This window comes from Leucopleurus acutus (assembly GCF_964270905.1).
Source record: "Leucopleurus acutus genome assembly, chromosome: 20".
In the NCBI taxonomy this organism is placed as follows: Eukaryota; Metazoa; Chordata; class Mammalia; order Artiodactyla; family Delphinidae; genus Leucopleurus; species Leucopleurus acutus.
In genome coordinates this window covers 18,995,071-19,022,671 of record NC_139162.1, presented here as the reverse complement: position 1 = coordinate 19,022,671, position 27,601 = coordinate 18,995,071, and the positions used below count along the sequence as shown (strand labels likewise).

The 27,601-nt window shown below is 42.5% G+C and overlaps 1 protein-coding gene across 4 annotated transcripts in view; it reads left to right on the top strand.

Moving 5' to 3' along the window:
• The first annotated feature begins 4,278 nt into the window (after window positions 1-4,278).
• CTCF (CCCTC-binding factor) overlaps window positions 4,279-27,601 on the top strand; it is a 49,213-nt gene continuing 25,890 nt past the window's right edge. For 2 of the 4 annotated variants that reach the window (XM_082863398.1, XM_082863396.1), the window contains exons 1-3: window positions 4,279-4,512; window positions 9,453-9,569; window positions 10,886-10,998. The gene's annotated coding sequence lies outside the window, so the exon portion shown is untranslated. The remainder of the gene's footprint in view (window positions 4,513-9,452; window positions 9,570-10,885; window positions 10,999-27,601) is intronic. The other 2 variants (XM_082863399.1, XM_082863397.1) reach the window with 1 other exon arrangement.

Genomic DNA, 27,601 nt, shown 5'->3' with positions numbered 1-27,601 from the left:
TGATATAATATAAATATAGTAGTTGTCTTAGTCCATTCAGGCTGCTGTAACAAAATACCACTGACTGGGTGGCTTATAAACAGCAGATGTTTACTGTTCACAGTTCTGGAGGCTGGAAAATCTGAGGTCAAGGCACCAACATGGTCATATTCTGGTGAAGGCCCTTTTCCTGGTTCATAGCTGTGCCTTCTTGCCATGTCCTCACATGGTGGAAGGGGCTAGGAGCTCTATGAAACTTCTTTTTTAAGGCACTAGCCCCATTTATGAGGGTTCTGCCCTCAGGACTTAAGCACCTCCCAAAGGCCCCACTTACTAATACCATCACATCTAGCATTAGTATTTCAACATACGAATTTTGGGGAGGACACATATTCAGACCTTAGCAGTTGTAAATATAATTGTAAATACAATTGAGGGTTTTTGCCATCTAAATGCATTGCCTTGGACTTCTTTGGTGGTCCAGTGGGTAAGACTCTGTGTTCCCAATGCACAGGGCCCGGATTCCATCCCTGGTTGGGGAACTAGATCCTGTATGCATGCCACAACTAAGAGTCTGCATGCCGCAACTAAAAAGGATCCTGCATGCTGCAACTAAGACTGGGCGCAGCCAAACTAAATAAATCAATAAATAAATACATTGCCTTATATTTAAACACATGAATGCTTTAGAGGTGTGGAGAAAAGGGAACCCTCTTGCACTGTTGATGGGAATGTAAGTTGATACAGCCACTATGGAGAACAGTATGGAGTTTCCTTAAAGAACTAAAAATAGAATTACCATATGACCCAGCAATCCCACTACTGGGCATATACCCTGAGAAAACCATAATTCAAAAAGACACATGCACCCCAATGTTCATTGCAGCACTATTTACAATAGCCAGGTCATGGAAGCAACCTAAATGCCCATCAACAGACTAATGGATAAAGAAGATGTGGTACATAGATACAATGGACTATTACTCAGCCATAAAAAGGAACGAAATTGGGTCATTTGTAGAGATGTGGATGGATCTAGAGACTGTCATAGAGAGTGAATATATATATATATATATATATGCATATATGTGGAACCTAGAAAATGGTACAGATGAACCGGTTTGCCGAGCAGAAATTGAGACACAGAAGTAGAGAAAAAACATATGGACACCAAGGGGGGAAAGAGGGTGTGGGGGGGAGGTTGTGGGGTGATGAATTGGGAGATTGGGATTGACATGTATACACTGATGTGGATAAAATGGATGACTAGTATGAAAAAAAATAAATAAACATAAAGAAGACATTCTTTTTTTAAAAAATAAATTTATTTATTTATTTTTGGCTGCGTTGGGCATTTGTTGCTGCACGCGCGCTTCCTCTAGTTGCAGCGAGCGGGCGCTATTCTTCATTGTGGTGCGTGGGCTTCCCATTGCGCTGGCTTCTTTTTGTTGCGGAGCACGGGCTCTAGGTGTGCCGGCTTCAGTAGTTGTGGCTCGCGGGCTCTAGAGCACAGGCTCAGTAGTTGTGGTGCACGGGCTTAGCTGCTCCGCGGCATGTAGGATCTTCCCGGACCAAGGCTTAAACCCATGTCCCGGCATTGGCAGGCAGATTCTTAACTGCTGCGCCACCAGGGAAGTACTAGAAGACACTCTTGAAGCTTAAAGATAAGATGGTTTGAGGCAAGGTCTTAGAAAGCGAATTAGTCAGATTATTAAAGGTACCAGAAAGAAAAGAAGCTAAGCATTAAAGTGTAAGTCAGCTTTGTTTCCAGTACATAGTTCCTAAGTATACCAGGAGCTGTTTGGAGTGGAGGGCTGAAAAAAATGCAAAATGCAAATATTCCAGAGGTGTCTGGTAATTTTTCTCTAAGTTTGCCTTTTCTTTATGCTTGAGTCCTCAGGTGTACATAAGAGACTACTGGAATAATTTGGTTTCTAGAAAAAGGGATCACAGGTAAATTTTCCAGATACTTCACACATTTCTAGAATAGTAAATAATCTCATAAGGCAAGTACCTATTACTAGAAATCAGAAAACTTGGGTGTTGGTGCTGAGAAACCAAATTATCCCTTTTCTTCATGTCTGTACCCAAGCAGCTGAATGTTGCTTAGAGAAAAACCGCACACTGGGCCAACTGGTTTAACTTTAAACTCATGATCACAAACTTCAAATGGGTACCCCATACCACCAAGGCAGTCCCACTAGGAAAACTGCAAGCTTGCTTTCTCTCTCCCCTGCATTTGCACCCATCTTCACCCTTGTTACCCTAATTCCTACAGTGGAAGCATCCTGTTTCTATCCAGGGTCAATCCTCCCAGTTTCCTTATATTCTCCCATGAACTTCACCCTGGTTTAAGTCAAGCAAGTGAATTCCCTGGCAGGCCAGTGGTTAAGCTCTTTCACTCCTGTGGGCCTGGGTTCGATCCCTGGTCAAGGAACTAAGATCCTGCAAGCCCTGTGGCGCAGGAAAAAAAAAAAAAAAAAAGTCAAGCAAGGCTTTGCTCTCCTGTATCACACTCCCAATGACAAATAAACATGCTCTAGAACCCTTTCATCTTTTAGAACATGCTCTAGAATTCTTTCATCCTCTCTTAACCCCATATCCTTCCACATTTATCCCTGAATTTGCTCCCTTCGCAGATAAGCTTCTCTCATGTTGCCTATGTGTGCTGTCTCTATTTCCTCACTTTCCTGTTCACTCTTCAACCCATTCTAGTCAGGTCCACACCTCTGATTTACCAACATGAATCAAGCCAAAGTCACCAATGATAATCTCGTCTTCCAAGGTGACCAATTCAGTATATCCATGTTTCTGGCCCAAGTTTACCCCTCAGCAGCACTAAACACAGTTGACCATTCCCCTCCTACCTGAATCCTTCTCTGCCCTTGGATTCCAAATTCAACACTGTGGACTTCCTTCTGTCTTCCTGGCTGTTCCTTCTCAGTCTCCTTCTCCATTACCCTATCTCTAAATGCTGGAGTGCCTAGGATTTGGCCTTGGAACTTCTCTTCACTCTTTCCTCCAAGTCAGAGGTCTTATAAACTGACAGCCCCCACGTGCGGCTTAATCAGCTCATGCAGTTTTAAAACATCTGATTTAGTTGCCAACACCTGGAGATTTTACACACAACCCCCCCCCCCAGATTTCCTTTAAAAAGAAAAAAAACAAACAAAATATCTGTCAACATTGGGCTAACATTCTCATAATGGAACAATCAGCTCAATGGAGCAGAAGCTGCCCACTTGACGCTGGGTCCGTTTGTTCTTCGTGATCTAAGGTAAGGGAGTTGAGAATACAGTCCTGAATCAGATTACCATAAGTATCAAAGACTCTCCTCCCTGAGCCACCAGAACATCTTCCAGTCAGTCTTCAGGGAATTTTACCGCTGGTTGGGTAGAGTCCGCAGGTGCATCTCAGGGAGGGGGAGGGGCGACCGCACTGTGAGGGGCTGAAGGACCCCGCCCACAAAGAGCTCAACAGCTCTCGGGCAAAAACAAGAAATGTACGTTTATAAAATACACAATTACGCCGCTCCAAATACAGAAAGTCCTTTTGGCAAAAGACTGCTATGATCGTATAAAAGCATCAAGTCTGGCCTCTTCTGGCCTCTCCGGGCTGAGATGGCCTGGGCACACCAGAAAGCCCTCGCCCTCTTCTCTCACACCCGGTATTAGGAGGCCCTCTTGTAGGGGGGAGAGATCCCCCAAAACCGCGGGGCAAGGACAGCCCTGCTTGCCGTGGCTCGCAGGCGCTGGATTGCTTCTGAGGAGCCGGGAGCGAGAAGGGACCCGCCCGGCCTTACCCGGTGGCGGGCTGCGGAGCTGCGCTCGGAGGGCGGGTCCGGCCCTGCTAGGGAGGAGACTGGGGCGGGGCCCCAACAGGGGTCCCGCCCAAGAACCGCCTCAGCCCCACCGCCTAGCCCCACCGCCTAGACCCGCGCGCGCTTCCTCCAAACACCCTCCCCCCCGACCCCCTCCCTTACGGATTCAGAGCGGGTGACTGCAGCTAAGGAACCAGGTCAACCGGGCCGGGATCCTGGACCGCCCAGAGGCGACTGCCTCCGCCCAGGAAGCCCCACCCAGCGGGAGCCCGGACTTCGGGCTCTCTAAGAACCCACGCGCGACCGGTCGAGGGCGCGTGCGGCGTGACGCGACCCGCAGCGCGTCCCGTGACGCCATCGCGCCCGCTTTTGAAAGTTGGCGCCCGGGGCCGCCTCCCATGCTGCCCTGCGCCAACCCCTCCCCTCACCTTTCCTCCCCCGCCCTCCACTCGTCGCCCGACCGGCCCCCCCACCCGTCCCTTCCCTTATCAGCACCCGCGGCCCCGGCAGCGCCGACGCAGGCGCACTGCACCGCGCCGCCGCCATTTTGTGTCCGAGTCTGTGGAGCGATTAAACCGTGCGCGGAGCTGCTTCTTTGGCGGCAGCGGCGGTGGCGGTAGCCGGTGCGGGTGCGCGGAGCTGGCTGGGGACGCCGGGTGGCCGGAGCGGTGGAGCGGCGGCGGAGCGAGCGCTGCGGGGGGTGTGGCGCGGAGGTAAGGGGGCCCCGGGTGGAGGAGGTTTCGCGGGCCGCCTCTAGGTGTCACGATGGGGCCGCTCCGGTCGGCGCTGGCTGTAGCCCGGCGCCAGCGCCGCCGCCGGGGGGTGTTTGTCTCCCTCTACCGTCCCTGCTGCGGCGCGGCCGCCGCCATTGCCCGTCGCCGCCGCGGCCCGGCCGCCCCCCCCCCACCCCGTCCGCCCGCTCGATCGCTCGCTAGGCCTCCCTCCTACGGCGCGCTAGGCCTCCGGCGGTGGCACCGACAGAGGCCCGCGCGCTGGCGACTCCATTTTCCTTCCTTTGTCTCTGCCCTCGAGGCCAGCTCTTGGCCCGACCGATCACCCGGCCGCGGCCCGCCCTCTGCCCTCCGCCCCTCCCGCCATGGGTGGCCTCAGCCGAGAGGCGATCTCCGCTCCCCGGCTTCCGCGCCCGCCTCGCTCAAGTGTCGACACCCAGCCACCGCGCGCGCAGCCAGGTCTCCATGCAGTATGGGTGTCGGGCCCTTGCCGACGCCTCTCGGGCTGCCCATCCTCCAGCCTGCCCAGTCCCGGAACCTACCCTGCGGCCTTGCGAGCGTCCCCCGCCGCCCGGCTGCTCCGCGGTCGCTCCCAGTCCGCGCGTCGCCGCCGCTGGTCTCCGTCTCCACCGAGTGGCGCAGGCGGCGCTGCTGCGGCTGCGAGTAGAGGGACCCCAGAGCTGCCGAGAGCTCCCTCTGCAAGGCTGGCTGAGCTGCTCGCGCCTCGACGCCGCCTGAGCGGGCGGGGGGACGCGCGCTCGCCGCCCCCGCCGAGCCCCACTGCGCCCCCAAACTAGCGCCCGGGCTCCTCGCCCGACCCGACCGGTGCGGCCCCCCCACGGTTGGCGGAAAGGACACGAGTTCCACAAGTTTTTCTCGAGCCAGGGTCGGATTCCCCTTGCAGTGATAGGAGCCTGACTTTGTGTGCTAAGAGATCTCAAAGGGATCAAAACTTAATTTCATTATGATCTCAAGTGACGTGACAGATTCCTGAATTCGGGATTATGGGCTGGCTAAATTGGTTCAGGCAACTCTTGAGTTTCCGTCTCGCTTTAAAACGTCCTGACGCTAACTTACTACAGTATTTAGTACCTGATGCTTTTAGGGCTAGGCGAAGGCAGTTTTGCCCCGGGATTGTGCAACCCGATCTAAAGCGCCAGTAGGGCAGAATGAATTTATTCTTGACTCCACTGGTAATTTGCCCATATGCTGAAATATGAGGGATGATGTTGTAATTAAATCCTGGGTCACTAGTTGCAGTTGGTTTATAAATATCTACGCGTAATGTAACTACTTTTTAGTAGCTGACTTCCTGCAGCCCTGAGTTCAGCAATAAGTAAACATTCGCATATGTAGCGTTTTCCTGCTTTCTTTGAGTTTACATCAAATAGGAAAGTTAAAATTCCAGGTCCCCTTTAGGTGGCAAAAGAAGTTAAACAGGGAATGTATGTTAAATTTATTCTGTCCTTAAGTTCTCGTGCATCATTAAAAAGCTTCCTGTCGAATTGCCAGTTTTTTCTTTTCCCTCAAATATTCTAGTACCTTAATACAATATCGTGCAGCACTTGATGTATCAACTGGGGTTGCTTTGGAGAGAGGAAAGTCTTGATTAAATAGCGGGGAGGGGGAGTGGGGAGGCTATGTTAAGTTTATGAGGATATTAAAACAGCCTGGTGCTAAGCAAAATTGACCGGTCTACTGTGTGTAATCTCTATCTGTAGGATTCTGCAGCAAATGCCTCCATAGGGGAGTGTTTTCAACATTACTTTTTTGAACCCTACAAAAATGTTCCTTCTCCCTCTCCTCCATAATAAAGTTGCCCTAAGTAACTAAATGCAGTAGTGTTGATGGAGCATCAGGCTTGAGAATAGAACCATGCTTAATTGTCTAAAACATTGGTCCATTTGTGTAATTTTTGGCATTCTTGTAATTTTCAGTTTTACTTTCCTTTTGAAATTATGGATGGCAGGTGGCATGTTTTACTTATTAAAATAAGGTCCACACGGGTTAAAATCCAGCGGGTCTGTAGTTGAATCAGGAGGAAAGCTTGTTTTCTCAGTAGCACTGTGCTCCATAGACCATGTTTTGCTTCTTGATTTCAGTTGTGCCATGTATAGCCATCAACTTCTTGGTCTTACACATCGTTTATGTCTTTTTTTTTAATACTCTATTTATTTATGTATGTATGTGTATGTGTATGGCTGTGTTGAGTCTTCCTTGCTGTGCGTGGGCTTTCTCTAGTTGTCGCGACGGGGGGGGGGGGCTACTCTTCGTTGCCGTGCGCAGGCTTCTCATTGTGGTGGCTTCTCTTGTGTGGGCTCGGTAGTTGTGACACATGGGCTTAGTTGCTTCACGGCATGCGGGATCTTTCTGGACCAGAGCTCGAGCCCGTGTCCCCTGCATTGGCAGGTGGACTCCTAACCACCACGCCACCAGGGAAGTCCCCTTTATGTCGTTTTAATGGTATAGATCTTGTCTGCAGAGTTGCTGTCCTTTAAGATTTCCTGTATGCCAGGATTCATACTTTGTTTGTTTTGGCTGCACCATGCACCATGCGGGATCTTAGTTTCCTGACCAGAGATAGAACCCGGAGATCTAACTGGTGCCCCCTGCATTGGGAGTGCAGAGTCTTTTTTTTTTTTTCTTTTTAAGAGTCTTAACCACCGGACCACCAGGGAAGTCCCCTTTGTTTTTATTGGAAAACTAAGTTTACAGAGAGAATAAATTCAGGACATAAGTTTACCCAAAGAAACTTAAATCACTAGTATGAGGAAGATTACAACAGGAATGATTACCTACCTAGGAAAATACTGCTTATTTAAGAGTAGCTGTAGGGCTTCCCTGGTGACGCAGTGGTTGAGAGTCCGCCTGACAATGCAGAGGACGCGGGTTCGTGCCCCAGTCCGGGAAGATCCCACATTGCCGCGGAGCTCCTGGGCCCGTGAGCCATGGCCGCTGAGCCTGCACGTCCGGAGCCTGTGCTCAGCAATGGGAGAGGCCACAACAGTGAGAGGCCCGTGTACCGCAAAAAAAAAAAAAAACAGCTGTAAAAGTTATCTTTAGGGATCCATTCAACCAGCTTAAAATTTAGGAGCTGTAAAAGTTAGCCTTAATATGCATTCAAATTTTAAGAGCTTTAGGATTTTGCTTTAAAGGACATAGAAAAAATGAGGGCACCCACCAAAGACTTCTCTGAGTGGCTTGGGGAGTTCCTTGGGAGTGGCAGAAGCCACCTGTGGCTGACTAGGGCCCTGAGGCAGAGCCTTGCAGAGTGGTGCCTGCTGGCAGAATGTTCCTCCAGAGGCTGTTTTTTTGCTTCAGGGATGCTACTGGCATCAAATTCACTCTACATTAACTACTTTATAGGCTGTATTTCATTTTTTTAAACCAGAAACCTAGTTGACCATCTGTCTAACTTGCTTACCTATCTTGTTTTCAGACGACTAGAGGCTTTTTTGCCAAAAATTAGGTCCCTCTTCAAACAAGTAGGATTTGTCATAATTTAATGCTTTGAGAAAGAGTATACAGGTTTAGAAAGAACAATAATGGCAAGTAATGTATAACTTTGAAGACCATGGTTCACAATTATATGTGTAGATTTGGCATACCATATATATTTTTTAAAACATCCCCAAACTTTCTCTAGTTGTTGTCTTCATATCTTCCCTGGAAGTACCTTTGTGCATTTTCTCAGTGTTTAGTATTTGAATGCAAAGATATGGCATTGCATATAGACTGCTAACATATACCCCAAGAATAGTGATTTTTCCACACTTGATCTTATTTTAGTCACCCATCAGTTTTCAAGGGCATAAAATTTCATTCCTTTTGACGCACATTAGTGACAATATATGGACTCCAATACAAAAGTGTTTCGTGGACTAAATGCACTAATTCTCTTCTTATGTTGTTATAAATTGCCTTTTCAACAGAGGAGACTTTTCTTTACCTTCATCTGGTAAAGTATTATATCAGTTTAGTTTTGTGGGCTTTAGTTATGAGATGGGTTCCCTCTTAATTACCTCATATGCCAAATTCTTTGGAAATGCTTAAATTTAGCTCTTTCATTTCATTTGGGAGTTTCTCCCCCCCACCCCCTGCCACGGAGTTAAGTACCTCTCTACCATTGCCTGAAGCCTGACAGTCCATTTATTTGTATTTTAGGGAGAGAATTGTCAGGTAACAATATGACCTAAAAGTATTTTGTTATCTGTCTAAAAAAAGATATTTCGTTGCTGTGCTTCTAGGATTTTCAAAGGTCAGTAGTGAAAGCTCCCCCCGTAGTTATCTTATTACATGAAAAATACAGTCTTTACTTGTGGTTTAAACTAACTTAATCAGTAAAACCACTACTTGCTGAAGATAAGGAAATAAACTGTTAAAGGAGTATTACTGCATCTGTAAGAATTAATTTTTTGGTAGTTTAACTGTATTTACATTATTTGGTTGCAAGGTCACAATGGGGTGCTATTTTGATAATCAGAAATCTTCAGTTCTTTATATATTTAGCAAATGTTTAAAAAAATAAGTAAAGGGGGCTTCCCTGGTGGTGCAGTGGTTGAGAGTCCGCCTGCCAATGCAGGGGACACGGGTTCGTGCCCCGGTCCAGGAAGATCCCACATGCCGCAGAGCGGCTGGGCCCGTGAGCCATGGCTGCTGAGCCTGCGCGTCCGGAGCCTGTGCTCAGCAACGGGAGAGGCCTGCGTACTGTAAAAAATTAAAATTAAAAAAAAAAAATAAGTGAAGGTTTTATTATTGACTTGATAGACATTTACAGCATGTCAATTAGTAATGTGACATTTTAGCAAGTATATTGTTTCCCAATTTTATTAGTCTTCCTCTTGCCCTCATTTTGCTTTTCATACTGTATCTGCATTTGTGTGTGTTTGGTGTTCATAAAATGATTTGTGCTTCTATTTTAGAATGATCACAGACCTGGGGCCAAAGAACAAGATGCAGTAGTGGACAGATTGCTGACCAGAGGCTTGAGAGCTGAGTTCTGTCTTCCCTGCTCAAACTGACTTTGCAGCCACGGAGAGGTAAATGCTGTTTCCATTTCTTGGTCTTAAAAATAGGAGTAATAAGACCTTTCTGGGGTTGGAGGATTTGCTGGATCATTCTTGGGTATAGGAGATACAGGACAGTGGGTGATTGAGGGCATACAAGCTTTATATTCAGGCAGTACTCCATTTGAAACTCTGCGTGCACTGTTGTATTACTAGCTGGGTGACACTGGGCAAATTACTTAACCTTTCTACTCCTACAGCCCTTATTTGTGAGAATAATACCAGTTAAAGAGACTATTCTAGGAGTTGATGAGAATGTGTATAAAGCATCAAGTACCATTCTGAGTACGTACACAGAAAGACACAAGGATATGGTGGCTGCTTTTCTGTAGAAACCCAAAATACATTCCAAATATACATTTCATTCAACCCAAATATACATTCCAAAATGTATATTTTGACTCTTGGCAAATGACCTCAGAAGTCCAGGGCTTGTGGCAATTTGTAATTTTGATTAGGAACAGATGGAATCCTATTATTGGGGAAGCTGGTATCCTAGATAAAAATTGTCTCACTTAGTTTGAGTTAACCTAGCTGATAACCCATGTTTGCTTCATAGTGTTACAGTCATTATAAATAATTTTTTTAAAAACATTTGAAAGGGTCACTTAAAATTTACTTTAGCCTACAATTTCTGCTATGAAATATAATGAACAGTATAGGGAACTTGAAACAGGCCTCTCATAAATGTCAGAGTCTACTGGGCTTTGGGATTTCATTAACAATAAAGTAGGGTTCTAGGTGTGAAAATCATCTCTTCTCAGGCTATCAGGAAGAACATCTTTCTTATCCCCTAAAAAATGTGAAAATAGTTTAATTGCACTTGTGTAATGGCGAAAAGGAGTGTAAAAGTGAGGGTTACAAATGCTGAGTTAGATAAGCTTATATGAATGAATCATCTAAATGACTATTAAGATTTTTCTCACAAGCTGTGCCTGGAAAATAGAGAGGAGGAAGGGAACAGGAGTGAAAGCTCTTCTCTTCTTCAACTCTGTTTTCCAAGTGGGCAGCTTGGTACCTCGATAGATATGAAGGACAAGATGTATGTGCTAGTATTCTGTCGCTCCAGAAATAATTTGTGCCCTGCAGGTTCTTTTAATGTTGACACACAGTGCATACTAATGAGCTGCTGAAAAGAGAAACAATACTGATTTGAAAAGTTATTGAGAAAACTAGCCTTAAGAGTTTGGGGAATGGGGTTGTAAGAACATTTTGGTCACTTTTAAGTGTTATGACTAGTTTAATTGTTTAGATCCCTGGTTCTCAAACTGGGATATGAATACCCTTAGGGTACAAAGTGGTATGATTCCGGGGTACTTGAAGCCACAAGATAAACATGACCCATCTTCTTGGAGCTTCAATTGTGCTCACTGAGGGGGCGGTGAGTTAAGTAATTTAACTGGTAAGTAATTACAAATTTTCTTACATTAAAGCAGATGTGTATTTTAGGAGAAGTATGTGAACTCTATGACTGTCTAAGATAACACAGGTCTTCAACAAAATAGGGCACGAGTGCTTGGGAGTGGGAAGCCCTATTTGTATAGGTACTACAGTGCAAACATTTGAGAAGCAGTACTTTCAAGCTATGTAACAGCTCTACCATCCAGCTCCTTACTTTGTCCCCTGGAGTATCTACTGTGGACTATAGAAGTTAAATTGTATTAAATGGAGCTTGTTTGCTTGTATGCATGTTACTACACATGCCCAACATGAACAAGAGCTCTTTGCAGATTAGTAGACAGTTCTAGATGGCTGGACCAAGTCATCAAGACCATTCCAATGATATAAGAATTATAATTTAAAAGAAAAGCAGCAGTAATGAGCAAAATCAGGTCTAAAACTGTAAATTCTATAAAACAGAATTTTGAAAACAAATGTCACATTAACTCAAGCATAATTAACAATTTATACTGGTTTTTGTACCCTCCCCCCCGCCCCCATTCAGGTTAGTCAGAGTCATAATAAAATGGCTAAATCCTAAGCTATGGACCTTATGACTCCTAAAATAATTATTTGAAAGCATCTATTCTTAACTGTTTTGTGTGTTTTACAATTTCTAAGTATTGTTACTAGAGTATTGCTCTTAATGTAAATGGCACTTAAGAATTACATTTTCTGTATTGATAATGCCTGCTCTTTGAACACAGGTTTTATATTTGAACCTAACTGGTTCTAGATATACTGAAGTGTGACTTTCTGTGAAATGATGTAAATTGGATCAACTCAGATGTGCTCTAAATACCTGCAATATTTATTTATTGAGCACTTTTAATGTGCTCATTCCATCCTTTGAACACTTGCCTTTCTACTTTGTGCCAGGGAGTGCATTAGGTACTGGGGATTTCAAGATAAGTAAGAAAAGGTTCCTTTTCCTGAGGGTCTTAAGTAGAGTATGGGGTAAGAGATCTATAAATAAGTGTTGTCAGTGCTCTGATAAAACTATGTTCAGGGTGCAGGGAGGATGGTCAGTTACAGAAGTTAGTGAAAGGTGTTGGGAAAGGCTTTCTGGAGGAGAGACCCTGATCTAGGTGTATCAGGAAATACAAAGGAAGCATAAAATTAGATTTTAATCTTACTAGGGCACCAAGGCTTAGCCAGTGTGCAGCTTAATAGCTGTGGCAAGTTCATTAAGGGTTACTTCCTTGTCCCTTCCTTCCCATTTGTAAAATGATATATCTACTGTATTGGAGGCTTACGACAGTTAAATGTAGTATCGTTAGGGGGAAATATATACAATTGGCCCTTGAACAATGTGGGCTTGAACTGCTTGGTCCACTTATACACAGATTTTTTTTCCCCCATAGTAAATACTACGGTACTAGTAAATACTAAGGTGCTACAACCCAGAGTTGGCTGAATCCACTAATGAGGGTGTGGTGTATATGGAGGGCTGACTATAAATTAAACTTGGATTTTAAACTACATGGAAGTTCAGCTCTCCCTTAAACCCCGTGTTCTTTGAGAGTCAGCTGTGTGTTTGTAACTAACTATAATGTGCTACATAGGGGTAAAGCGATGATCTTTACACTTTAGCAATAGTTGGTCATTGTATATATTTTGCATTAAATCGAATAGTGATGACCACCAGAGAGTACAAAAGTTAAGTGAACTTAAGTGGGACTTATCAGGAAGTTGATCAGAAAATATATTGAGCAGTAGACAAATGGATAAGTAAACAGGATCAAATCCCATGTTGGGAGTGATGTTCGACAACCACTAAAAAAAAGCTGATTGGGAAGACTATTAACCAGCAAAATGCTTATAAGAAGTTTTTGTTTTTGTTTTTTAATATAGTACATGGTGGGGGGAGGGGTAGGCAGGGAATTGGATGAAGGCAACAAAAGATACAAACTTCCATTTATAAGATACATAAGTACTTATGTATAAGATACATAAGCACTTAGGGTGCTTATATGTGCAAGGTGATAAGTATAATTAATAACTGCTGTATGTTATATATGAAAGTTAAGAGTAAATCCTGCGTCTCATCATGGAGAAAAATATTTTTTTCTATTTCTTTAATTTTATATTTGTATGAAATGATGGATGTTCACTAAACTTACTGTGGTAAATATTTCATGACGTATGTAAGTCAAATCATATGCTGTACACCTTGAACTTATTAAAATGCTATACATCAATTATACCTAAGTAAAACTGGAAGAAAAAAATTAAAATATGGTACAAAAAATTGTTATGGAAGAAAAGTAAAGAAAAACTCAAACAGTAATAACCTGGCATATAGCAAGAGCTTGTTTGAATGAATGAATGCCAAGGGAAAAAAGACTAAATGGATAGGCATCAAAACACTAGTCAGAACAAAATAAACTAGTAGTGTGAGGGTGGTTAGGTTTGGGGTGACTTTTCTTGGTTTTCTGTAGTTTTATAACATAGTTATTTTATAATGCAAATAGGTTTTTTTTCTCAGAATTATCAAAATTTAGGAGTAACAATATTCAACAATAGAGGACTAATTAAATTATAATACACCTATTTACAGATAGTCCTCTGTATCTGCAGATTCAACCAAATGTGATAAAGAGGGACCATTATACTGTGCCATTTTATATATAAGGGACTTGAGCATCCACAGATTTTGGGTATCTGGCCAGGGCTGGGAGGTGTCCTGGAGCCAATTCCCTGTGGATACCCAGGGACAACTGTAATAGAATGTCATGCAACCATTTTATTACATCTAGAAATATATTGAAATGGAGAGGGATTTGAGACATGCTACATAAAGAAAGCAGATTATCAAATAGTATGCACAATGTGATTTCGTGTGAGAGTAAATACGTGTATATATGGGGAGGGGACTGGATATAAACCAGCATGTTTATGTAAAATGTATAAGTTCATATTCTTGCTTATCAGAGTTTTCTCCTATTATCTGTATTGTATAATTTTTAAAGGGAAAAAGGAATACAATACAATAGGAAGTAGTACTGAAGCTTTCCAATAAGTATAAAGAAATAATAAAAGTATTTTTGCCTAGTAAAGTTAGGCTGGAGAGCCTTGCAGGAACAGTTGCAAAAGTGCAGGCAGGTGGAGGGCACTGGCAGCCGTGTATCTGCCCAAGTGTTAGAGGGAATTGAGGTTGCAGTGACAGTTCTTAAACCTTTCCTTAAATTTGGTCTTAAACTTTTTTTGTATCATTCGAGTAATGTTTAGTTTCATTCTTTGGTAGAGTCTAACAATTGTAGAATTATACTAGAACCTAACGAACCTTTTACTCTTTTCCCTAGAGGTAAACACTATTAATAGTTTGGTGTGTTTCCTTTCGGTTTTTTCCTCCACTTTTGTAAATGGGCATGTACATACGGTACAGTTTTTAAAACAACATGTAGGGCTTCCCTGGTGGCGTAGTGGTTGAGAGTCCGCCTGCTGATGCAGGGGACACGGGTTCGTTCCCCGGTCCGCGAAGATCCCACATGGCGCGGAGCGGCTAGGCCCGTGAGCCATGGCCACTGAGTCTGTGCGTCCGGAGCCTGTGCTCCACAACGGGAGAGGCCACAACAGTGAGAGGCCCGCGTACCGCAAAAACAACAACAACAACAACATGTAATTGTGCAAGTATTCTGTGACTACCACATTCAATACAAGGACATGAGAGGAAATGTTTCAAACAGTACAAAATGATAATAGTGAAAAGTAATAACTTCCCCCTGCCTCTCATCCCTCAGTTTTCTTCCCCAGAGGTAATAAATATTACCAATTTTTCATATATCCTTCCAGAGAAAATTTTACATATATATAAACATGTGTTTATCTTTTTTTAAAAAAACACAAATGGTAGCATACTATACACATTGTTCTGGACATTTGAGTTGTTTTCGATCTTTTGCTGTTAGAGAAAGATGCTAAAATAATTATCCTTCTTGCATACAGCTCTTTGGGCACATGTACTAGTGTATCTGTACGATAAATTCATAGACGTTGAACTGCTTATATATTCCTAGAAGAGAGAGTGGCATGTACAAAGGCCCAGAGGCAAGAGAAAAGAAACCTAGGACATTCTGGATACTGAAAGCAGTGACTAGAGCAGAGTGGATGAGGCTGGATGCAGATCTGCTGATAGGGCCTTGAAGGACCCTGGAGGCCCAGTGAAAGGGTTTAGACTTCAGCCTAAGAGTTTTAGCATGGGAGGTTTCAGAAGGGAAGTCTCCTTGCTGATAATGAATTTATATTTTAGAAATCTGTGGCCACTGTGTAAAAAATGGGTGGTAATGGAGCGAGAGGGAAAGCAGGGAAACTAGTCAGGAGGCCATCGCACTTGGCCAGGCAAGATATAATGTCGGCCTGACTTAAGGTAGGGGATCTCAACAGAATTGCTGTTTGTCTAGTTTTGTTGTATTTTTTGTTTTGTTAAACTAAGCTGGAATCCTATCCTGTGTCCTCTTTTGTAACCTTTTTTCATGTTATATGTTATGAACATTTTCCTTGTTAGATACCCTGTTACCTCAAATTACTGGGAACATACTTCCTTATTGCTAAATGTTAAGCTTTCTAAACTATTCCTTGTTGTTGGCCTTAGCTGTTTGCCTCTAATACTTCATGTCTCCTTATTCCCCATGGTTTGAATTATTTCTAAAATAAGAGTAAATTGACTTTGAATGAAAGCCAAGTTAATTGTAAATTTGAGTGCATAGACTTTAATCTATTCAGAATCCTATCAAGTATATAGCTATAGCTCTAAACATTTTTCACACAAATTAAATCCTGTGTTTCTTATTTTGAAAGAGGTAGGTGATACACTAGCTTCCCCAACAAGGAAGGAGGAAATAGAGTCCTAAAATGTCCTAGATGGGTGAGGGCTTTTGAAGAAAAGAGCAGACAGATATCTTGATGCTTTGTGTGCAGTGGGGAGGGCGGGGGGGGGAATTATACCCTGACTTAGAGCAGCCTTTCTAGTTTAAAATATACCCTAATGGGGGGGGGGAGAGCCAGTCTGGTAGACTATCTTTTTTTTTTTTTTGGCTGCTTTGGGTCTTAGTTGCAGCACGCGGGATCTTCATTGCGGCGCTTGGGCTTCTCTCCAGTTGCAGAGCGTGGGCTCAGTAGTGTGGCACATGGGCTTAGTTGCCCCGCAGCATGTGGCATCTTAGTTCCCTGACCAGGGATCGAACCCATGTCCCTGCATTGGAAGGCAGATTCTTTTTTCTTTTTTAAATTTATTTATTTATTTTATTTATTTTTGGCTGTGTTGGGTCTTCGTTGCTGCGCGTGGGCTTTCTCTAGTTGAGGTGAGCGGGGGCTACACTTTGTTGCAGAGCACGGGCTCTAGGCGTGCGGGCTTCAGTAGTTGTGGCTTGCAGGCTCAGTCGTTGTGGCTTGCAGGCTCTAGAGTGCAGACTCAGTAGTTGTGGCGCACGGGCTTCGTTGCTCCGCGGCATGTGGGACCTTCCCGGACCAGAGCTCAAACCCATGTCCCCTGCATTGGCAGGCGGAAGTAGGAAGCCCCCAGCCTACTACTTTTTAGATAAACTCTGGTATTACAGAACTCTGGTATAGCATAATCACTGTCACAAATTGTTAAGTGTGTGCAAGATACTATACATTCACAGAAGTATGGTGCAGAACTATAATAATAGAGGACACCCTAATTGTTTTTAGTATTTCTTATGTTTCTGTTTTATTTGTATCTTACAGCTTTCTACTTCTGTTTAAAATCTTTTTGTTGTAGGTGTATGTTGAGACTATAAAATAGTAGTGACTTGGTTTCCTGTTGGGAATAAATTTTATTATGTAATACATTTTTTACTTTCCAGCTCCTTGGTGGACAAGGCCTTTGATCCTTCTTTTGTCTTGTCTTTTGAGTATTTGATTAAGCTTTTGTCTGTATTTCTTTTTTTTTTAGCATCTTTATTGGAGTATAATTGCTTTACAATGGTGTGTTAGTTTCTGCTTTATAACAAAGTCAATCAGTTATATATATACATATGTTCCCATATCTCTTCCCTCTTGTGTCTCCCTCCCTCCCACCCTCCCTATCCCACCCCTCTAGGTGGTCACAAAGCACTGAGCTGATCTCCCTGTGCTATGCGGCTGCTTCCCACTAGCTGTCTATTTTACGTTTTATATTTCTTTTTTTCCTCTATTTGTTTCCATATTTCTCAGGAGTAACCAAGTTGACAGATTACTTGTTTTTATAACCTAATATTAGTTCAAAGTAGCATTTTGTTTCTTTTATTGTTTAAAATGCTCTGTGTTCCTATGCGTGTATAGCCTTTTTCTGTTTTTCAGATTTCTTTGTTCTGTTGAACAACACTTTAACTGTTATTCATATTTTATGCTATACTGTTTACTCACTAAGGATGTCTCTGTATTTTTTTCATATTAACTGTTTTTTGATCTTTGTTCAAAGGCAGTATATTGCCACTTATTATTGCTATTACTATGCCTTTAGTACAGACATTGTTTAAGCTGTTGACTTCTGATTTAACCTTGACCTTATAGGAGATCCCATTTACCAAATAAAATGGTCTTGTTTCTACAAAGTAGCCTTCAGGAGTGAGCACTGGGTTATAGAGACCCTGGAGCAGTGGCCACATGGTCACTGACACACACTGCAAAACCATGAATTCACTCCGTTATGTGTGTCCATTTCTCTTTTTCTTTCCCCCTTTTTCCTTTTGTCGTATGTTGAGCTTGTCCATACCATCTAGAGAGTTCTTTTGATATTGATGCTACCCACAATAGAGGTGAAATTTTAGAACTTCCTTCTTGAGTCATACATTCCATTATTGCTTATATGGGAATCATATTAGTTCTGAGGTAGGCTTTTTTATTATTATTATTCCAAATAAATAAATGAAATGATTCTTTGTTGTAAAGAATGAACCAAAAATTCTAATAGTAGAAGACCATGGGTATTTAAGTGGTTTTGATTTATGTCGACTTGCATTTAGGGTGCATAGCTGTTGTGTTCTATCAATAGGTCAGTCATTTCAAAGCCATAGTCAGCAGACATTCTATATCAGGATTACCTTGGGACCTTTTGAAATAAGGTCTGTCCTACCCCAAACCTATTGAATCAGAATCTCTGGGATCTGTGCATTTGAAAGCTCACCAGGTGATTTTGACACCAACCAGGTTTGGGAACCACTGCTCAGGTAGAACCTGCCCCCAATCCATAGATGTACTGTATATTTTACACTGTATGTGTGTAATTTATTCCTTTTTATAACATAATTATTTATTCAAGGTGATACTTGCTGTACATCCCCAACCTTTCTCATATTCTCAGTGATGAAACATTGTAGGAGCACTCTAAAGACAGTCTTAACTCTGAGCTGCTTTCAGGATTATGGGCCTGGAGCAGGGCAAGGAGGGACCTGGTGGGGTCTGACATAGTCACCCTTGGGAGAACAAGGAGAAATGAGGCATTAGGTTGCTGTATGCCAGCAAAAGTGTCATTCAGGCTGTAGAAAGCAGAGAGGGATAGCTCGTGCCTGGGAGGCAGCCTCCAATCCATACTGTGGCACTAGGATGCTGACTGCCAGAAAGGCTTTGTCTTCTGTTTCACGTATAAATGTCCAATAAGTGAAATAAACAGGGTACCCTTAATGAGGGCCTAGAACATGACCTATGAAACCAGGTCACAATAATAAACGAGGTGGTTTAATGCAGTCCCACTTGAATTTTTTTGCACAAAGTTTGTCTAATTCTGTACATATTTAAGTTTTTTCCACTTACTGTTTCCTCTGCTAGAATGTTTCTCTCTACTGTAGTTCGCCTGTCAAGGTCTATTTTATCCTTTCAGATCCACCTTTAGCAGTTCCTCTTGTTAAAGCCCTCCTTCACCAGCTTAAGCTATCCTTTTTGCCAGGATGGTGGGAAGTATGTGTTAACCTCTGTTATAGCACACGCTGTATAGCTCTTGTTTGTTGTTCTCTTTGTCTCCCTGTCAGCTGAGGAGCTCTCTGAGAACCAAGCCCTATGCAGTTAGGACTTTTTTCCCCAAGTAATTAAAAGGGAAATTTATTTCTGTGTACCCAGCATCAGGTGCCTTTTGATAAAAGAATTATTATTGGTTTAGCACTTCTTATTCTTTGTAGCAAAAGAATTCTTTCACCTCCTGTGGTTGTTTCACCATATTGTTGAATTAATATTGTTGCAATTACAAATATTTTATTAGTATGTATGTATTTCCTTATCTCCTAGGTTCAAAGCTCTCCATAAATAGATTTTTTCAAGTAACTGTTAGAATCATTGTTCTGCTTTGACTGCACCTTTTAATATTAACAAATGGGGAGAAGGGTGGGTTAAAAACTGGGGTGCTCTTAACCTTTTTTACTTAAAAGAGATACAATTTTATTTCCCTTTTAATTACTTCTCCCCCCTCCCCCAAATGCCCCATCTGTTCTTATTAAAGTTAATGGCACACAACAGGGAAGAGAAAGGTGTACATGTGACTGAGTAGGTGAGTGCTACTTCAGATAAAGGCTGCTTCCGCTTCCAGTCACCCTGAAGTAAATGGACGCTAATGTTTTTCTGCTTCTCAGACTGAGTCATCCTTTCCACTCAGCTCCTCCCCATTCTTTATGGTAGTTTGCAACTTTCCTGGTACTCAGTATTAATTAGCATGATACTTTGCTTTGAGTTATCTTAAGCTGTCAGATAAGACGATGTATATATTTTCAGAAATAGTAGAATAAAATGATTATTTTATTTGACTTTTTAAACCTAACTTTTGTTCCAAAAGGGTAAATAATTTTTGTTATTTTTGGCTAGTGTTCTGCATCTAATAAAAGTCAGCTTTTCCTTTCATTCTCAGGAGAAACTGGTTACTTATTTGTAATTCCTTTTTTTTTTCCCTTGTCCTAATGACACTTAGTATCCTCTGCAGTCAGAATACTGGACTAGGTTTTTCAGCCTCCTGGCTAAAAGCATTCTTCTAATTTAAAGATCTAGAAAAGAGAAAGCTACAAGGTGTCTCCTCTCTTCTCTGCCTTCTAATGATGTCTGATGTTTTGTATTGAGCAGTCTGAAGGCAAGTTATTAGGTGACCTCCATGTTAGGCTATTTCAGAATTGCTGTGGCTTATGGAATCTCAGTGGGGAGTTGGGGCTGCTGTTTCTTGCCAAGAGTGTAGACGGTCTTCTGATCTGCTCCAGGAAATAAGTTGGGGTTTTAGCTATCTGTTGTCCCTGTAGAGAACAACAATAGTGTATTAAACAAAAAGTTTTGGTGATTTTATTTATAAAGCAGGCTTCTGGAAATTGTCCTTCTCTACTGTCTTATTCTCAATGCACATGTGTTATTCTTAGTACACATATATTTTATAATAACCAGTGTCCCCAAATGACTAAACTCTGAACTAGTGAGTATGAAAGGTTATTTTGGTTGTTTTCCTTTGAGAAATAACCTGACACATTTGCTATCTAGCCACATAATCAGGTGATAAATTACTAAGTCTTAACATCTTCAAAAATTAATGTATTCACAATTAGCTTTTATTTTTGTGGCAGGATTTTTGAAATCTTAAACCTGTACTTGTTGTTAAGACTTATTTTTTTCTATTTGAGAAATGACACAAACAGCAATAAAGGATATAAATTCATATAGTTAAGGTTCCACGTAGCATACAAACAAGGTTTTGTTTTTCCATGTTCTCTTCCTGCTTTTGTCATGTGCAGGAACCATTTATACATGTTTCATATGACAGTGACACCAGTATTGAATGTCTGCTGCTTACCTAACACTGTTTTTGTGTTCATTGCTATAGAGTATTCAGAAGTAAAAGGCATAGTTCCTGCCCTTAACGAGCTAATAGTCTATTAGGGGAAAAGACAGATACATAGAACAGTATATTACAGACAAAATAACAAAAATGAAGCAAATAAATTAGAGTTCAGTCTGCACTGGTCAAGGTTGAGAAGACTTTGAATAGGGGATAACTTGACCTGGAGGGGACAAGACAGTAGGCTCTTGTGTGGGAGATACCCCAAAGGTGAGGTTGGATGGGTCAAAAGGATGGTAACAGATCATACAGAACTCTGGGATCGAAGCCAAAGAGTTCGGAGTTGATTGAGTAACCCTCAATCCTCATGAGTTTTTCTGCCTCATTTCAGGAAGATTTAGTCTGGAAGCAATATGCTGGACAGACTTATAGACCAGCCTGGGAGGCTGTTTTGTTCCTTTTTGGCTCTTTTTCTCTTTCATTCCTGGATTTGATCAGTCACCAGATTCTGTCTACTGGTTGCTACCTTCACTCTGTAGATAATTGGTAGTTTATCAGAGAAGTCATTTTTGTGGGGAAAATTTATCTAAGGTTTGTGATTAGAATTCTAAGAAACAGAAAGGTCATATGTTAAGCTAACATGTGTTCATTGCCTTCTGGGGTGACCTATAAGGATACAGAGGAGCACAGTAGCCAGGCTCTGCCTGCATTGTTTTATTTAATCTTTATGACAACCAGTGAAATGGATATGATTATTATCTTTGTTTTGTAGAAAAGGAAACTGAGGCACAGAAGGGTAGCATATCTCACTCCAGGCCACACTGCTAGTAAGTAGAAGAACCAGAATTGGAATGCAGGTCTCTGGTTGGAAAGCCTAAGCTCTTAATGACTATTTCATTCTGTTTCTCCTCTTGCCCCCCCCCCCGCCTTTTTTTAGATATGGAACTAGCATTTTCCTCATATAAGGATTACATTAAAACATGATTTTTAATATCTGCATAATACTCTGTTCCATGGATGTATCATCATTTACCAAATTTAACTATTCTCCTGTGGTTGTACCTTTAGGTTGTTTATAATTATTCACTCTGATTAATAATGTCCTTATAATCTTCGTGTTCATCTCTGATTATTTCTTTTTTTTTAATTAATTTTTTTTTTAATATTTATTTTTGGCCGCATTGGGTCTTCGTTGCTACGCACGGGCTTTCTCTAGTTGTAGTGAGCGGGGACTACTCTTCGTTGCGGTGTGTGAACTTCTCACTTCAGTGGCTTCTCGTGTTGCAGAGCACGGGCTCTAAGCACTCAGGCTTCAGTAGTTGTGGCACATGGGCTCAGTAGTTGTGGCACGTGGGCTTTAGAGCGCAGGCTCAGTAGTTGTGGCACATGGACTTACTTGCTCCGCGACATGTGGGATCTTCCCGGCCAGGGCACGAACCGTGTCTCTTGCATTGGCAGGCGGATTCTTAGCCTGAGCCACCAGGGAAGTCCTCTGATTATTTCTGGGCATAAAGTCTGAAGTGGAATTACTGGATCACAGTAATTTGAATATTTTAAAAATTCTTGATTCATATCACCAGTTACCTTGCTGTTTTTTTGAGTTTTTTTCATTGAAGTATAGTTTACCTCCAACATTATATTAGTTTCAGGTGTGCAACATAGCGATTCGATATTTTTTTAGATTGCACACCATACAAAGTTAATATTTTTTATTCTCTATAACATTTATTTTGTAACTGGTAGTTTGTACCTCTAGTCCCCTTCACCTTTTTCGCCCACCCCGCCAACTCACCTCCTCTCTGGCAACCACTAGATTGTTCTCTGTATCTGTGAGTTACCTCACTCATTTCACTGCACCTTGACCAACATTGGGAGTTATCCTTTAAAACAGCCTTAACAGTTTAATAGCGGTAAAATGCTGTGACATTATTTTAATTTGTATTCCTCTCAATATTTAGGAGATTTGGTTGTGTTTTTTTTTTTTCCTCACTCATCTGCCATTTGTATTTCTTTGAATGATGTACTTGTGTCCTTTTCCCAGTTTTCTCTTTTGGTATTTGTCTTATTCTTATAAAATTTACAATTACTGGGGACTTCCCTGGTGGCACAGTGGTTAAGAATCCGCCTGCCGATACAGGGGACATGGGTTCAAGCCCTGGTCCGGGAAGATCCCACATGCCGCGGAGCAGCTAAGCCTGTGCGCCACAACTACTGAGCCTGCTCTCCAGAACCCTCGAACCACAACTGCTGAGCCCAGGCACCACAACTACTGAAGCCCGCGCGCCTAGAGCCCGTGCTCCGCAGCAAGAGAAGCCACCGCAATGAGAAGCCCACGCACCGCAACGAAGAGTAGCCCCCATTCGCCTCAACTAGAGGAAAAGCCTGTGTGCAGCAATGGAGAACCAGTGCAGCTGAAAAGAAAATAAAGAAAATTTTAAAAAAATTTACAATTACTTATATAATAAGGATATTAGTATTAATCCTTTGTCATAAAATGCTGCAAATATATTTTCTGGTTGGCCATGTTATTCAACATGTTTTTGTTTTTACAAAAAAATTTATTTATTTTTACGTTAAGGTGGTCAAAATTTCAACAGTTTCCTCTAGGCTCTTCTATTATTTAGGAATCTAAACACAAAGCCTTCCTTATTCTGAGATCAGAAGGCCACTCACCTATATCTTATTTCAAGTTTGGTGTTTGGATTTGTCTTTTTGTGTGTGTGTGTGGCCCTGTGGCTTGTGGGATCCCAGTTCCCTGACCAGAGATTGAACCTGGGCCCTTGGCAGTGACAGCGTGGAGTCCTAACCACTGGACCGCCTGGGAACTCCAATGTCTTTTTTGTGTTTTTGTTAACGTCTCTCCTTATCTCTGACAACAGAATATATTCCAGGTGGATTAAAGCTATAACTCGTTGTTTTCCAAGTATTTATAGTTTTTCTGGTACCTTTTATCAAATAATTCTCTTTCTCCTACTAATTTTATTTTTGTTATTGTTTTTTAAAAATTTATTTGTTTTTTTTTTTATTTTGGCTGTGTTGGGTCGTCGTTGCTGTGCATGGGCTTTCTCTATTTGCAGTGAGTGGGGCTACTCTCCTCGTTGCAGTGTGCGGGCTTCTCATTGTCGTGGCTTTTCTTGTGGAGCACGGGCTCTAGGCACGCGGGCTTCAGTAATTATGGCATACGGGCTCAGTAGTTGTGCCTTGTGGGCCCTTGAGCACAGGCTCAGTAGTTGTGGCGCGCGGGCTTAGTTGCTTCGTGGCATGTGGTTATCTTCCTGGGCCAGGGCTCAAACCCGTATCCCCTGCATTGGCAGGTGGATTCTTAACCACTGCACCACCAGGGAAGACCTCCCCCACTAATTTTAAACTGATTTTTAAAAGTTGTAGACAACTTTTTATATGCTAGGAGTTTTTTTCTGGATTCTCTGTTTACATTGGCTGGCTGTGATAGTGACAGTACTGTATTACTTATTGTGGCTTTATACTATGTTAATATTTGGAAATAAAAAATGGCCTTCTGGGGACTTCCTTGGTGGCGCAGTGGTTAAAGAATCTGCCTGCCAATGCAGGCAACGCTGGTTTGAGCCCTGGTCCGGGAAGATCCCACATCCCGTGGAGCAACTAAGCCCGTGCGCCACAACTACCGAAGCCTGAGCGCCTAGAGCCCGTGCTCCACAACAAAAGAAGCCACCACAATGAGAAGCCCATGCATTGCAATGAAGAGTAGCCCCAGCTCGTTGAAACTAGAGAAAGCTGGCATACAGCAACGAAGACCCAATGCGGCCAAAAAAAAAATGTGGGCTTCATTTTTCAGAAATTTTATTGCTGTCCTCAATATCTTGTTTATTTTTCAGAGATTTTGAAGATTAAATGAACTAGAAATAATTAACATCTTTACAATGTTTGGCCTTTCTGATCATGGATATAGATAGTAGTGTCCCCTATTTAATGAGGTCTTTTATGCCTCCTGGAAGAGTTTTGTGATCTTCAAATAGGTCTGCAAATTTTGAATTGAGGTTATGTTATGATTGTTACAACTTTGTATTTCTGTGTTTTTCTGTATTTTCTATTAAATATATATGTGTATACAATTTCAGGTTTATAGCTCATCTTGTTCCACAAAGAATTTGAAGAAATGTATAGAAAATACAAATGGTAAATGATATAAAGTCAAAACCCCAGAAAATACAAATTAGAATAAATTAGAATAAAAGGTTACTACATAGTTTGAGAGGAAAAAGATTTATTAGGGTGTGGCCAGCTAAAGTAATGGTAACATGATCCTGTTACATAGGTCTCACAGTGAAAGAAAAAAATTGCTTAGTTGAAGCAAAGCTTTTCTAAGCATGTAACTCCAAATGAAATTTCTCCCATGTATTCTTTAGTGTAAGCCAAGGGCATAATGCCAAAACAAAACTTGGTGAAAGCAAGTTCTGTAGGGGATAAGACCATGTGCCCCAAGTATACCCAGCTTTCTGATGGTCTGGCATAATTCTGCGATAAAGCCTAGAATAGGATGCTGAATTCCACAGAGAGGTCAAGTCAGATAAGGACAGAAAAGTCTCCTTTGGATTTACCAATTAAGGGCCATCGCTGGCTTCAGAGCAGTTCAGTAGAGTATTGGGGAACAGAAACCAGACTGGTGAAATGAGGCATGGAAGAGAAGTAAAGGTACAGAGACAGCTAGTGTGGGGTTGAGTGTGGGGGAATACGGAGATGGCAGATGCTAAATTGTCAAGAGGCGTTAAGAGGAGTTTTAAGATTAAAAGATTTGAGCAATATAGAGCTGACAGGCAAGAGGGGGAGGGCTGATCCAGCAGGTTCCCCTAGGATTCAGGCCAGGCTGGTGGTGTAGGAGCATAGGCAGACCTCAGGGGCCTTGACCTCGGGGGGCCTTTGCGTTAGAGTCTGGGCCTGTGTATCCTCCCACTCAACCAGTCAGCATGTGTTTTTTTCACAGTGAGAACAGCAGTGAGCAAGGGCAGGGTGGTGCTCAAATACCAGTTTCCTCTCTTCCAGCTCCCTCACCCCCATGTGCCAGTTTCACTCTGCCTCAGTCTGAGGGAACCTCCTCCTGCCCCATCTTCTACCCATAAGTTGATAGAATGATTTTTTAAAAAGTGTTCCTAAGCTTCAGTTTTTCACCAAGATGGTAGAGAATACAGGAAGGATCTGGTCTTCAGAGTTCCATTTTTTGTGTGCTACTGCAGCCCAGAAGACTAACCCATTTGCCAAGCTCATTTGGTTGGATTAGGGATTAGAATCTAGGTTTCTTTCTTTTCTTTTTTTTCAAGCCGCACCTTGCAGCTTGCGGGATTTTAGTTGCCCCACCAGGGATCGAATCCGGGCCACAGCAGTGAAAGCGCTGAGTCCTAACCACTGGACTGCGAGGAAATTCCCCAGGTTTCTTTATTCCTTATCCAATGCCATTGAGTTGAAGGTGATAGCCAAACACATGAGAGAGATCCTTTAGGCAGTGAAACTGTGGGTTTGCGCATGTGGATTTGGGTGGAGACAGCTGAAGTAAAACGGCTAGTGAACCGAATGGCTACGGAGAAGGGAACAGAGCCAGAGCCTTGATGTGCTCAGAGCGGCTGGTGGAGGAACTCTCAGAGACAAGGGAAGCCAAGGGAGAATTCTGAAAGGCTGGTGAAGGAAGAGTATGAGTTTCATACTGTTATATGCCAAAGAAACTGAGTTTGAGGATGAGGGGGAAGCCTTTGGGTTGGCTGGTGTGGTTCCTGGTGAATGGTGCTTGTAGACCAAGCACAGGGACCACAGAGGGCTAGACAGGGCAAGGACAGGTTCTTAAGATAAGAGCAAAGCCATATACACGATCTCATCTATATTTAAAAATACATATCCATAAGAGGAAAAAAACTCAGAAAACAGCACCAAAGTATACTAGGTGATTATCTCTAGGTATAGGAATTGCGAACAACTTTTTAAAAAAATTTTATATGTGCTTCATTTTTCAGACTTCTATAAATAGACTAATATGCTTTAATAATCTGAAAAAGTTATGTCCAGAAGTTAATGTAAACCCGTTTTTAATGGCGTTGGTCCACAAAAAGATTTGACAAAACCTAGAAAGCATGCCTAACTCAAGCAAGGAGAGAGGCAGAGAACATGAGAGACTCCAGAGGAACTGAATGGAAAGCAGGAGGCACAGCTGAGTCCATAGAGGGAGGAAAGGGATGGATCAGAACCGCTAATGGGGTGACACAGCTAGGAGAGTACCGTCCCCAGGGAGTGAGGAGAGCGACCTGGTCCAGGCTATTAAGTTTGTTACTGATTCATAGACTCCTTTTCCTTGGTGGAAGTTAAGTAGAAGGATCCACTGCTGGAAGGGATGCACTGCTGGCAGGGATTTCCAAGCAGTGTATGGGCGAGGCTGGTGGCTTGCTACTTTGTGTCTGATTTTTCTTTGTGAAAATAGAACCTACTGCTTTAAGACCCTGAATAGATGCTGATGTTCATGGACCTTGTGCCATGTGTTTTTTCACAGTGAGAGAACACTCTTGTCAGCTCAACCCCCTGGCAGCACAGTTGGTTTCAATTTGTACTCCTTTGTACCAATTCTTTTTCACCTGGTTTATAATTCCGTAACCTCTTTTAGGTTGTACTTGGTTATTAAAAGCAATTTCTAATATTTTAAGTTCTCAAATTCATGGCAGAGACAACATGGATTTTTCTGTGTTCTTCAAATTGTTGTGTGCTACAAAATGTCACAGAGCTCAGAGATTAAATGTTTTTCCTCCACTTTTTTTTTAAAATTTATTTTGGTTGCGCCAGGTCTTAGTTTTGGCAGGCAGGCTACTTA